The sequence below is a fragment of the Nematolebias whitei genome, chromosome 16 (genome assembly GCF_014905685.2).
Source record: "Nematolebias whitei isolate Nwh7 chromosome 16, NemWhi1, whole genome shotgun sequence".
In the NCBI taxonomy this organism is placed as follows: domain Eukaryota; kingdom Metazoa; phylum Chordata; class Actinopteri; order Cyprinodontiformes; family Rivulidae; genus Nematolebias; species Nematolebias whitei.
Window position 1 is genome coordinate 37,526,150 of NC_056513.1, and position 13,306 is coordinate 37,539,455.

The following is a 13,306-nucleotide window of genomic DNA, read 5'->3' on the forward strand; positions in this document are numbered from 1 at the left end:
AAATAAAAGAAGAAAATGCACACCTTGCCCGTGTTGTTTGTGGGAAATTTGAGGTGCTCCATCTTTTTAACCTTTGTGTTGGGCATGGCTCATTTATAGTCCAAAGGGACGGTAAGACTGTTAGAAGCAGAACACAAATCACTGACTCACACAAAACCTGTTAGGACATTTTTATCAACCGTCGCCAGTTCATTACTTGTATTTGGTTGATTTGGTATTTTTGTGTGAAATTGGAGTTTTTTCTATCCAAAGACTTGTACATAAATTTGCATTAGTCTTCACAGCAGAAATTTAAATGGTTCTGTAATTCCTGGTCATTTCTGTAACATTAACAGCCTGAGGATCACCTCTGCACCCAAACATGATGAAAGATGAAACTTTAACTGATGTAAACAGCTACCATGCTGTATCATTACTGCTGCTAACACAATTTACACCAAAGACTAATAGAAGGTAGATGACCGTTCTATTTCGTATAGGCTTCGCCCTTTAAGAGCTGTCGCTGGTGGGTGTATCCCGTCATGCAAAGCATCGCACTGTAAAAATTTAGTCAATGCCCACCTGTTGTGTGGGCCCCACCCGGTCCGTATAAAAAACGTTAAAGAGGAGGTAATCTGCTCCCATGTTTTCTTCAGCAAGCTAATAGCACTGTCAGAAGAACGAAGAAGGAAAGTTGTCCAGCTTAACCGGCACAAACTTTGCTAAGGCTGCCTGGGTTCCCCGCCACGTCAACAACCTGCCATCCAAGTGAGTTCTTCCTCCCAGATGAGAAGCATTCGAGCAGCCTTGTTTCAAGGTAAGTGCCGAGGAATATTTTTTTCAGTGGAGGGTCGCTACCCGCTGGACGGCGCCATCAACCCTTTTTGTCTTTTTAACGCCGACTGAGCGAATCGGATGGTTCCTCCGGGACAGGCAACGTCAGCAGCAGCCCCCGCCGCTCACTCCTGGAGAGCGTGTTGTCGGAACGAGGGGGGCTGAGCGGATGCGCATCGGCGACCACACCGCTCCCAGCCGTCAGTGCCCTCCTCTCGGAGCTGCCCGGCATAATCCAGGAGGCGGCTGACATGAAGGGACTTTTTTCCGTCCCTCTCCTCCCTTCGCACAGATCGGATGATCTAGCGGGAAGGTTTGGCTCCACCCCGGTTCGCTGTCCTGATCCCAGCCAGCCTCGTTTTCCAGCAGTGACGTCCTACTGTGGAGGGGTTTACAGAGTGGAATTCCCTCGGTGCCCCCCTGGAGCCAAGCCTGGCGGAGACTCTCGGTGCAAAGATGTTCAGGTTGGACCAGCGTCCTGCGCCTCCGGGGAAGCATGACCAGACGATGACGTCGTTCTCCAACCGAGCTCACCAGTGTGCGTTCCAGGCGGCCACAGAGAAACGATAACGTTGCGCTGCTGGCGTACAGCATTTCAAGAGGCCGGAGGGACAGACCTGCCTGAGGAGACAAAGAGCTCCCTCTGCAAGGCGTCTGACGTCACCCTCAACCTGTGCGCCTCGTCTGCCTGTCTCGCATCGCAGCCTGGATGACGATGTTCCAGAAGTCGCCTGGTTTTGTCACTCCCCCTCCCTGCCGGAGAAGCTGCAGAGGGACTTGCTTCAGGGCCCCATCACGGCGGACGCGCTGTTCGGAGCCAATTTCAGGGCCATGCTCGAGAAATCGGAGGAGGTGTCTGAGACTGCGCCATCTGATCAAGCGCGGTGCTGCGTTTCTCCAGAGACCGTCAACAGGCGCCGCCCTGGAACAACCAGCCGCAGGGCTCACGGGGGAGAAGATTCAAAAATGACTCCGTGCGGAGGAGGTGTGTGTGCACAATGATGGTTTGAGTTTTGAAATGAACGTAAACATCATTCAGAAATTAAAGTGTTTGATTTCAGCCTGACTGTCAGTTCGTATGATCTCACAGCGGCTTCTCCTCGCACATCCTCCACACAAAGTGAGGCGGTGTCCTCCAAACAGGTTTTTTTTAAATCACCGAACTGTCTTAGCAGGGGATACACGCTGCAGTTTGCAGCTAAACACCCCCCCCTCCCCCCCCAGGAATCTCAGAGGTTCTGTCCTCTCCAGAACAGATCTCGTTCCTCCACGCAGAAGTTCAGGAAATTCTGATAAAAAATGTAATTTCCAGGGTTCCAGACAGAGAGGAAAACACGAGTTTTACTCTCGTTACTTCCTGGTCCCGAAACGGACCGGAGGGATGAGACCAATCTTGGATTTGTCAATTTCAGCAGGTCGTACATGAAGAGACATTTTCACATGTTGACAACCAAACAACTGTTGGACAACATTCCATTCAAAATGCGTGGAGTCGGCTCTGCAGCCGCTACACAGAGCAGGGATGAGAATTCTGTTTTATCTGGATGATCTGTTGCTGCTGACCTGTTTTCCAGACAGGTGGCAGCAGTGCAAACTCAGGCACTGACTTCACACCTGCAAAATCTGAGCTTCACTATAACAGGGAGGAAGAGCTCAGTTCACCCGGCCCAGACGATCGTTTATCTGGGAGTGAAGCTAAACGCGGTCACTATGAGGGCGCGTTTATCTCAGACGGGAACCGAAGCTCTAAAGGACCAGCTCCGCCACGTGAAGCAGAGTGATAACGGCTGTTTCCGTCATGAAGTTATGTAGGGACGATGTCGTCTGCTCACACGGTGCGACGCTTCCAGAGGTGGTTCGCTCGTTTGCGCGTGGACCCGGTGAGGCAGAAGAGACGGTTGATCGCTGTGCCCCCCTCCATGAGAATTGACCTGAGACACTGGGGAAACCCTCCTGTTTCTGTCGGAGAGAGTCCCTGTCATCAGACCTACGTCACACGTGTCAGTTTTCACAGACTCGTCCCTGTCAGGCTGGGGAGGCACATGCATGTCTCGAGCTGTGGGGGCGCTGTGGCCACCCCACACAGCAGCTCATATAAATGTTTTGAATGTGATTCAACATTTTGCTCCTGTGCTGCGGAGTCAACATGTTCTGATTCACACAGTCAACAAGTGACTGCAACATACATAAACTGGCAGGAGGGGGTGTGCTCAGCCCAAATGTTACACATTGCAAGACGACTGCTGTGTTGGGCAGGCACACAAAATCTGCTCTCCATCAGAGCAGTGTACATCCCTGGTGTTCTGTACAGAGGGGCGGATGTGATGTCCAAGGGCAGTCCGCATCATAGGGACTGGAGCCTCCATCCAGAGCTGATGTGTCAGACGTGGCAGAAATTTGGCAGAGCGGCCGTGGACTTGTTTTGCCACACGAGAGAACACAAAAGCCAATTAGTAAAGTTCTCTATCTAAGGAATCCAGCAGACAAGTTGAATCTTGGTTTCGTTGCAGTCTCCCATCCTGAGCAAGCACAGTGGCAACAGTGGAAAGAAAAACTCCCTTTTAACAGGAAGAAACCTCCAGCAGAACCAGGCTCAGGACAAGCGGCCATCTGCTTTGACCGGCTGGTTGGGAGGACAGGAAGGAGAGACACACGAACACAGAATGGTAGGTCCAGGTGCATCTGAAAGACAAAAAAAACACACGTTAAGGATAGAAAAAATAATTACAAATACAAAATAGGTTGAGCAGAGTAAGTAAAGACAGTAATAGAGTGAAGATTATGGTCAGTTTGTCCTCCAGCAGTCTAAGCCTGTCGCAGCATAACTAAGGGACAGCTCAGGAAACCCAAGCCGACCCTAACTATAGGATTTAGCAAAAAGGAAAGTCTTGAGCCTAGTTTTAAAACTGGATAATGTGTCAGCCTCACAGACAGAGATTGGAAGTTGGTTCCTCAAGAGAGGAGCCTGATAACTGAAAGATCTGCCTCCCATTCTGTTTTTGTAAATTCTAGCAACCACAAGTAAATCTGCAGCCTGAGAGCGAAGTGCTTTGTTAGGAAAATATGGAACAATAAGATCTGTAATATAAGATGGAGCCAGGTTGTTGACAGCTTTGTAGGTTAGAAGTAAGATTTTGAATTCTATTCTGGATTTGACATGGAGCCAATGGAGAGAATCTAAAACTGGAGAGATATGATCTCTCCCAGTAACTCCGGTTAAGACTCTGGCAGCAGCATTTTGGATCATCTGAAGACGTTTTAAAGAAGTATTTGGACATCCAGGTAATAAACTATTGCAATAGTCTAGTCTAGACGTGACAAATGCATGGACCAGTTTTTCTGCATCATTTTTAGATAAGATATTTCTAATTTTAGTGATATTACACAGGTGGAAGAAGGTAGTTCTAGTAACATTTTTAATGTGGGGGATAAAAGACATATCCTGATAAAAAATAACACCAATATTTTTAACATTAGAGCTGGAGGACAGATTAATGCCATCTAAGGAGGGAGAAAGACTGAAAAATTCATTCTTATGGTGCTCAGGTCCAAAAACCAAAACCTCAGTCTTGTCTGTGTTCAACAGGAGAAAATTAAGTCATCCAGGTTTTTATGTCTTTAAGACATACTTGTAGTCTAAGTAGCTGATTGTATTCATTGGGTTTCATGGACAAATATAATTGTGTGTCATCAGCATAACAATGGAAATTTATCCCATGCTGTTTAATAACTTTACCTAATGGAAGTATATATAAAGTAAAGAGTATTTGCCCAAGCACTGAGCCCTGAGGAACTCCATGACTAACTTTGGTGTATGAAGAAAATTTATTATTTAAATTTACAAACTGGAATCTATCAGATAGATATGATTTAAACCATTTTAGAGCTGTTTCTGTAATTCCAATATATTCAAGTCTCTGTAGTAAAATATTGAGATCAACTGTATCAAATGCAGCACTGAGGTCTAACAGGACCAGTATAGACACAAGTCCATTGTCTGAGGCCATGAGAATATCATTAGTTACTTTTACTAGTGCTGTTTCTGTGCTATGATGAGCTCTAAACCCTGACTGAAACTCTTCAAACAGATTATTTCTTTGTAGATGTTCACGCAACTGACCTGCAACTATTTTCTGTAGGATTTTTTAGATGAAAGTTAGATTAGATATAGGTCTATAGTTGGCCAGAATTTCTGAATCAAGATCAGACTTCTTAAGTAAAGGTTTAATTACAGCAACCTTAAAGCGCTGTGGTACATAACCATCCATTAAAAACAAATTAAGTAGATCCAAAATGTGGACATTAATTAGGGGGAATACCTCTTTAAAGGTCTGGTTGGGATGGGATCTAGCAGACATGTGGATGGTTTGGATGAGGTTATTATTTTTGGCAATTCAGAGAGCTCAACAGGACAAAAACTGTCCAAACATAAATCAGGCTCTAGTGAAATTTGTAAAGTTGCCTCATTTGACAGGGGACTAGAGATAGTAGAATGAAGGATGGTTTGAATTTTCTCTCTAACTGAAATAATTTAATTTATAAAGAACCTCATGAAGTCATCACTACTTATAGTTGTAGGGATACATGGTTCAACAGCAATGGGACTTTTAATTAGTTTAGCAATAGTACTAAACAGAAACCTAGGGTTATTTTTATTCTCCTCTATTAAAGATGAGTAATATAAAGTTCTAGTGTTATGGAGAGCTTTTTTATATGTTAGCAGACTATCTTTCCAAGTTAAATAAAATTCTTCAACATTAGTAGAGCGCCTGGTTTCTAGATGCCTGCTTTAAAGTATGTAACTCAGAATTGAACCAAGGAGCCAGTTTCCTCTGTTTGATTACTTTCTTTTTCAGTGGAGCAATTTTATCAAGTGAAGTTTGCATTGAAGTTGTAAGATGATCAACTAGATGATCTAAGTCACTGTTCTCTGATGCATTACTCTGCAAGACAGAGGAAAACATTGATAGAAGAGGTCGTTTAAATTTGGTTACAGCATTTTCTGATAAGCACCTGCTGAGATGAAATTTACTCTCAGTGACTGTGTAGTCATTTAATGTAAACTCAAAGGTTATTAAAAAATGGTCGGACAGAATAGGATTTTGAGGAACTATTACCAAGTCCTTAATCTCTACACCATAGGTAAGAACTAAATCAAGAGTGTGATGATAAGAATGAGTAGATGTGCGGACATTTTGGGTAAAACCAAATGAGTCTATTCAATTATTAAAGGCTATGCTTAAGCTATCACTTTCAACATCTACGAATATTGAAATCACCCATTATGATGATTTTATCAGTATTTAATAGTAAGTCAGTTAATAATTCTGAGAATTCAGACAAAAACTGAGAGTAAGTGCCTGGTGGACGATATATAACAACTAGTAAAAGTGGCTTTTCTGATTTCCATTTTGGATGAGAAAGACTGAGGGACAACGATTCAAACGCATCAGAACTAATAACTGGTTTGGCAATAATCAATAATCCTGACTGAAAAATAGAAGCTACTCCTCTACCTCGGCCAGTTGTTCTAGGAACATGAACATTTAAATAATTAACAGGAGTGGATTCATTTATACTAACAAAATCCTCCTGTTGTAGCCAAGTTATAAATCAATATGATGATCAGTTATCAGTTCATTAACTAACAGGGATTTAGAGGAAAGAGCTCTGATGTTCAATAATCCACATTTAAGGATTTTATGATTTTGCTCTGGTAAAGTAACTGTGTTTATTTTAATCAGATTTTTATGGTTTATATTTTTAGAGTTGATTTTTTGTTTATTTAATTTGACCCTTGGGCGAGTTGACACTGTTTCAATGTGGGTGTGGGTGGGTAACAGAGGAGAAGCAGCAGAGAGGTGTGGAGGACTACAACTCTGCTTCCTGGACTGGACTCTAGGTTGTCAATAATTTGGAGCAAAAACAAAATCAGCCATATTTCTAGAAAGAAGAGCGGCTCCATCCAAAGAGTGATGGATGCCATCTCTCCACATCAGACCAGGTTTTCCCCAGAAAGAACTCCAGTTATCTATGTGGCCCATGTCGTTGTCAGAACACCACCTGGACACCCAGCGGTTAAACGACGACATACGGCTAAGCATGTCATTGCTGGTCAGGTTGGGGAGGGGGCCGGAGAAAACGACCGAGTCCGACATGGTTTTAGAAAAGTCACACACCGAAGCAACATTAATTTTAGTGACCTCCGATTGGCGTAACCGCTGGTGTACGGAGAAGGGTGTAGAGGCCACCTCATGTCCACTAGGTGGCGTGCTGTCCTTTCTGCAGCAGCTGATGGACAGAAATCTGGCATTCAGCATAATTAAAACGTACGCTGCAGCCAGCTTTTCTTGTCACGAAGGTTTCGGGGACAGAACAGTTTTTAATCATCCGCTGATGAAGCGTTTTTTAAAAGGTGTACAGAGACGCAGGCCAGTTTCACGCCCACTTGCTCCACAGTGGGATTTAACGCTGTTCCTGCGAGCCCTGATCAAAGCTCCACTCGAGCCACTAGATCAGGTTCCGATTAAATTATTGTCTCTTAAAACAGCCCTGCTGCTGGCTTTAACATCCACTAAGAGGGTGAATGATTATCTGCCTTCTCTGTCGTGCCGTCATGTCTCAGAATTCAGGCTGATGGCAGCTCAGCTGATCTGAGGCCTAACCCAGCGTTTATGCCTAAAACATCACAAGCTCATTTAAATCAAGAGCGATATCGTTGGAGGGATATTTTTCCCTCCTCCCCACAAATCAGAAGAAGAAGCATCTTTCCATCTTCTCTGCCCTGTGCGTGCATTGACGTGTTACGTAGCACGCACGGCGGCACTGCGTCAGCCTCAACATTTGTTTGTGCATTATAGAGACGCATCTGCAAGTCGCCCGTTATCCACCCAGCGCCTGTCACACTGGCTGTGTGAGGCCATTTCTGAAGCCTACAGAGCGTCAGATTTAGAGCCTCCTGACAACCTCAGGGCACATTTGACCAGAGGTATCGCATCTTTGACTGCTTTGCACAATGGTATGACAATGCAGGATATTTGCGCTGCGACCGTGTGGTCAACATCATGTTCATTTATTCGCTTCTATTTACGTGATGTGATGGCTCGTTCCATGAGATTCATGGAATCTTGTTTAAACTCACATCTGACTGCTTGCATTACAGTGTGAGATGTTATCAGTCAGTTATGACTGTTGTTCTTGTTCTATGGTCACTAATCAGTTCATGACTTCTGTCATCACTCAGTTTATTTGATTAATAATCAGTTTACTTATTATTAATCTGTTCATATTGAAGAGCCATGGATTTGCTCTGTTCACGGCCTTTTTCAGCTTCTCCTTTTTCCCGTTGAAAACCTTTCCGGGGCGTTCATGCAGTCGGAACGCGTAACTACGCAACGCACGTCTGTGCATGGTGCGCGTAATTACGCAGCATATATTTACGCACATGGAGGGCTGAGGGATAAAATGTTTTTTGGTTCAAGCGGGCGCTTCATACGGTGTTCGAATGGACCCAGTGAGGCAAAGACTACATCCAACTTCGCCCTTAACCCACAAGCGACAGCCTTAAAGGGCAAAGCCTATACGAAATAGAACGTTGGTTACGTACTGTAACCCCGGATTCTATGAGTATAGGCGTAGCTCTTTAAACGTCAGGCCTCACTGGCTCCTAAATGGCTGAAGAAAAAAGCTATTTGGGAGCCGATTACCCACTCTTAATGTAATTTATACAGACTGGGTGGGACCCACACAACAGGTGGGCGTGGACTAAATTTTTTCAGTGCGATGCTTTGCATGACGGGATAAACCCACCAGCGACAGCCAGGGCTACGCCTATACTCATAGAATCTGGGGTTACAGTACGTAACCAACGGTTTTAGCACACAAGTGGTTCTACTAAAGAATGTTCAAGAAGAACAAAGTTCATGTTTTGGAATTATCAAGTCAAAGTCCTGACTTTATCCAATCCAGATCTTGTCGAAGGACCTGAAGCAGCAGTTAATGTGAGGAAACCACCAACATCCAGAGATGAAGCCGTTCTACATGGAGGAATGGACTAAAACTCCTCCAAGGTAAGCAGGACTGAAAAACAGTTACCAGAAACATTTACCATAATTTCAGATTATAAGGCACATTAAGTGAAAGAAAACAGATAAATCAAACTTTATTCAACTCTTTAACAATAAGACATAATTAAATCAGTTTAACACAGACATTTTTGAGCACAGTGCACCACATTAATTTGGTTTGAGGTCAGTGTCACACCAGATTATAGGGCTCACTTGATTTTTGAGAAAAAAGATTTTAAGTGTGCCTTATAGAGCTTTAGAGCGTGACGTCACATGTCCGCGGCGTGGCGGCTGATGGGATAGAATTGGGCCGCATCCGCCATTTTTATTGCCCTCCATATTAACTGTCAAAAACAAGCTTTCTCGCTGACTTTTAAAAAAGAAATCTAAGTAGGTTAAAACAGTTTAGCCATGGTCCGAAATTGCTGCGTTATTGGATGTAATGTCCGGTCACACGACTGGAATTGTAAAAAGATCGAAAAATGCCTTTTTTTTTTATAGATTCTCTACCAGGAAACTATGCGAGGAGCTCATGTGTAGGACGTAACAAAAAGGAGATGGTGAGAAGTCCTGATAACTTTCTCCATCGTCCCAAGAGACCTGCTAGTTTGTTTCAGACATTCTGGTGAGTGTCTAAATTCAGTTCTATTTCGTATAAGCTTCGCCCTTTAAGGCTGTCACTGATGGGTTTATCCCGATATGCGAAGCATTGCACTGAAAAATTTAGTCCACGCCCACCTGCTGTGTGGGCCCCACCCGGTCCGTATAAATTACATTAAGAGCGGGAAATCGGCTCCCATTTTTTCTTCAGCAAGCTAATAGCACTGTCAGAAGAACGAAGAAGGAAAGTTGTGTAGATGACCAACCTTTGTTAAGAATACTTGGCCCGGCACGTCGACCTCCGGTCGTCAGGTGAGCTCTCCTCCCCGAGGAGAAGCTGACGAGCAGTCTTGTTTCAAGGTAAGCACCGAGGAATATTTCTCAGTGACAGGTCGCTACATGCTGGACAACGCCATCTTGTAATTTTCCTCTTATCTCCGACCCTCGGAGCGAATCGGATGGTTCCTCCGGGACAGGCGGCACTCAGCTGCAGCCCCCCCGCTGCTCATTCCCTCCTGGAGAGCGTAGTGTCGTGGAGAGGGTCTGAACGAATGCTCACCTCATCCCACCTCGTTTTGCATCGGCGATCACACCGCTCCTGGCCGACTGCGCCCTCTGGGGTTGCACGGCGTAACGCAGGAGGCAGCTGACATGAAGGGACCCTTTTTTACGTCTCACGCCTTTTCCCGCCAGTTCGGATGATCCGGCGGGAAGGTTGTTTTTACTAGGTTCCATTCCGGCTCACCGTCTTGATCCATCTGGCCTCGTTTTCCCAACAGGACGTCCTATGGGCGAGGCCACAGCCGGTTTTTCCTGGTAGATTGGGGGGGCTGGTCTCCACACTCCGCACCCATCTCCAGAGCAGGGGTTCACCGAGCGGAAAGTCCCTCAGTGCCCCCTGGAGCCAAGCCTGATGGAGGCTTCATTGGAGCAAGATGTCCAGGTGGACCAGCGTCCCGTGCGTCTCCTGTTAGGGTAACCCAGATGGTGACACCGCTCTCCAACTGAGCTCACCAGCATGCGTTCCAGACGGCCGCAGCGCACAACACGTTACACTGTTGGCATACACGTTCAGAGGCGGGAAGAGATGGTGGGCCCTCTGACCTTCGGCTCGCTCCGCTCTCGTAGCGGCTGTTCGCTAACGATGCTATCGGCCCCTGCAGTACGCTCCGTCCGCAGGGCAGCTGACGTCATCCCCAACCAGTGCGCCTCTTTTGCTGTCTGCTGCCCCGCATCACAGCCAGAGAATGAGGTCCCAGAGGTTCTCCTGGCTCATCACTCCACCTTCCTCTCAGGAGAGCTGCAGAAACTTCTGTTGGAGGGCCTTTTCATCAGTGAGAGATCATTTCAAGATGCTCCACGGCTGCACAACGCCTCCCCAGCTCTGCTACACCAGCCCCTCCCGTCAGACGTCCCCGGCATCCGGAAGTTCAATTTTTCCCGGACTTCGCTAACAGGGGGCCCTCTAGGACAACAAACAGAGCTCAAGGGAAGATAACCAGGTGTCGGTTTGTTGGAGGTGTGTTGATGACCCAAGATATGGAATAACATCAATTTATGATGAAGTCTCTTTTAGCCAGGCTGTCAGCACGGATGATCGGACAAGCGACCCTGTAGTGAACTAAGCTGAGGTCAAAACCTTGACCTAAGGATCATTTGGGACATAACTTGTCATTTCATTGATTTGCATCCAGAAATACAGGTTGACCCATCCTGAGACTTTCTTTCTTGAATCAATCAAGTAAAAAAGGACAATTCTCTATGATCATTACTATTTTACAAATGTTTTGATAATCAAATTGTGTTTTAGTTCAAACCATTTTTAAATGTTGAAGTGAACTGATCATTTAAATCAACTGTGAAACAGTAATAATGATTCTTAATCCTCATTCAAAGAAGAAATCAGGTTAATATGCATTGTCTGATTTTCTGTCTTCAATGAGCGAAGTTTGTAAGTGTGTCAAAGTTCAAGTTTCGGTCAACTGAAAGTTTACTGAAAAGAAATGTCATGTTTAACTTTTACAGCAAGATACTGTGAGAAGGGACTCCACGAAGTCTGGTTTCTTCGTAATATCTCTTTGTCTGTTCTTAAACAATCTTAATCTTTTCCTTGACTTTTCATAACACCTTACATCACAAAACAGACCTCTGTTTTGGTCCATCGGCCAATCAGAAACTCCCAAATGAACCGGAAATAGAGCCCTTTAAATGTTGGTACTTCCTAGTTCATCCCAAGTTGCCGTTGGAGTCGAGTGGAGAGTTTGCAGCTCCACTCGTTTGGGAGGACAGAAGTCCAGCCATGATTTAAGGCTCTTCCGAGTATTGGGATCATAACATCTTCCACCTCTGAGTGGAACTCTGACGAACCCCACTCATGTGAAGTCCACTCGTTGAGGTGAACTGTTGTTGACGATGTCCCGTCACCACTCCGGATATATCTCTGCCATCCTACGGAGACGCTGGAACGGTAGCGTTAACTGGAGCTCCTCTTCCGCTGATTCATCGTCAGAGAGGTAATGAGTCTAGTCCACTACTGAGCGTACCGAGGAAAGCTGGGTCGGATGGAGGGTGTCGTTCTGTCAACACTTTTCACTCATACACACACCATCTCCCTTCCTCTAAACTTCATCTTTAAAATTCTTCTATCTGCTAAAAATCATTACAGATATTTTTAGAAATGTCTGAAGCAAAGTTTTCAATCACCGCCGTGTGATTTGATGTCTGCTGTTCTGCTGAAAGTGAGGAAACAATCGCCGTATTGTTCTCACTCCTGTAAAACTGATTAATAAGCTGTCGTTATTTTCAATTATTGCCAATTAATGTAAATGTGTGATGTGTTAAACTTGATTCTGTTAATAAATGACCCACTTGTTTGGTGAGTCAAAGATAATTAACGTCTCACGTCCACATTTTATTAAATTCAATGCACGCATGTTATACAGTCCAGAAAAATGAAAGAACCCGTTTAATTGATGAATATATCTCAGGATATGTCATACTACAACCCCATCACACACACTCATCACAAATGAGCCTTTTAAGGTTATTTCATTCACTGCCATCGGTGCCAACACGCGCTCGAGCAGCCTTCACCTATAAGGCGCTGCATTATGAAAGCGCGCACGCAGCTCTAAGCACCTGCCGTTCACGTCAACGTTAACGTGAGACCGCAGCACGAGCCCAGTAACGTATCTTGCTCTCGGCAGGAGCGACACGCGTTTTCATCGCAGTGGTGTCAAACGCGCGCTCCCGCGGCGTCAACAGTTTTCACAAGCCTCACAGCGGCTCTGCTCCTTCATCCTCGAAGAAGGTTTTCTGAATTAATACTGCAGCTCGTGGAATCACTCAAAAGCTCACGTGATTCGCAGCCAAGAATGAACGTGTTTCTGCAGTCCGAATCCAGTGGTAAACTCGCCCCACCGATGCTGCGCGCTGCTTCCTGACCGCACGAGCGTCAAACGCGCGCTCCTGCGGAAATCCTAGCTTAAGACGTTGCATGAATGAGGGTGTAGTGAACCTGATCTCATGTCAAATCTGACCAGATGGACAGAGACTGTTATTTCATTGATCTGCATCCAGAAATACAGTTTGAGCCATCTGGAGACTTTCTTTCTTGAATTAATCAAGTAGAAATGACAATTCTCTATGATCATTACTATTTTACAAATGTTTGATAATCAAATTGTGTTAGTTCACTCAATGTTTACAGGTTGAAGAGAACTACTCATTTTATTTACATAAACAGTAAGTAATGATTTTTATTCCTCATTCAAAGAAGAAATCAGGTTAATATGCATTTCTTGATTTTTCTGTCTTCAATGAGCAAA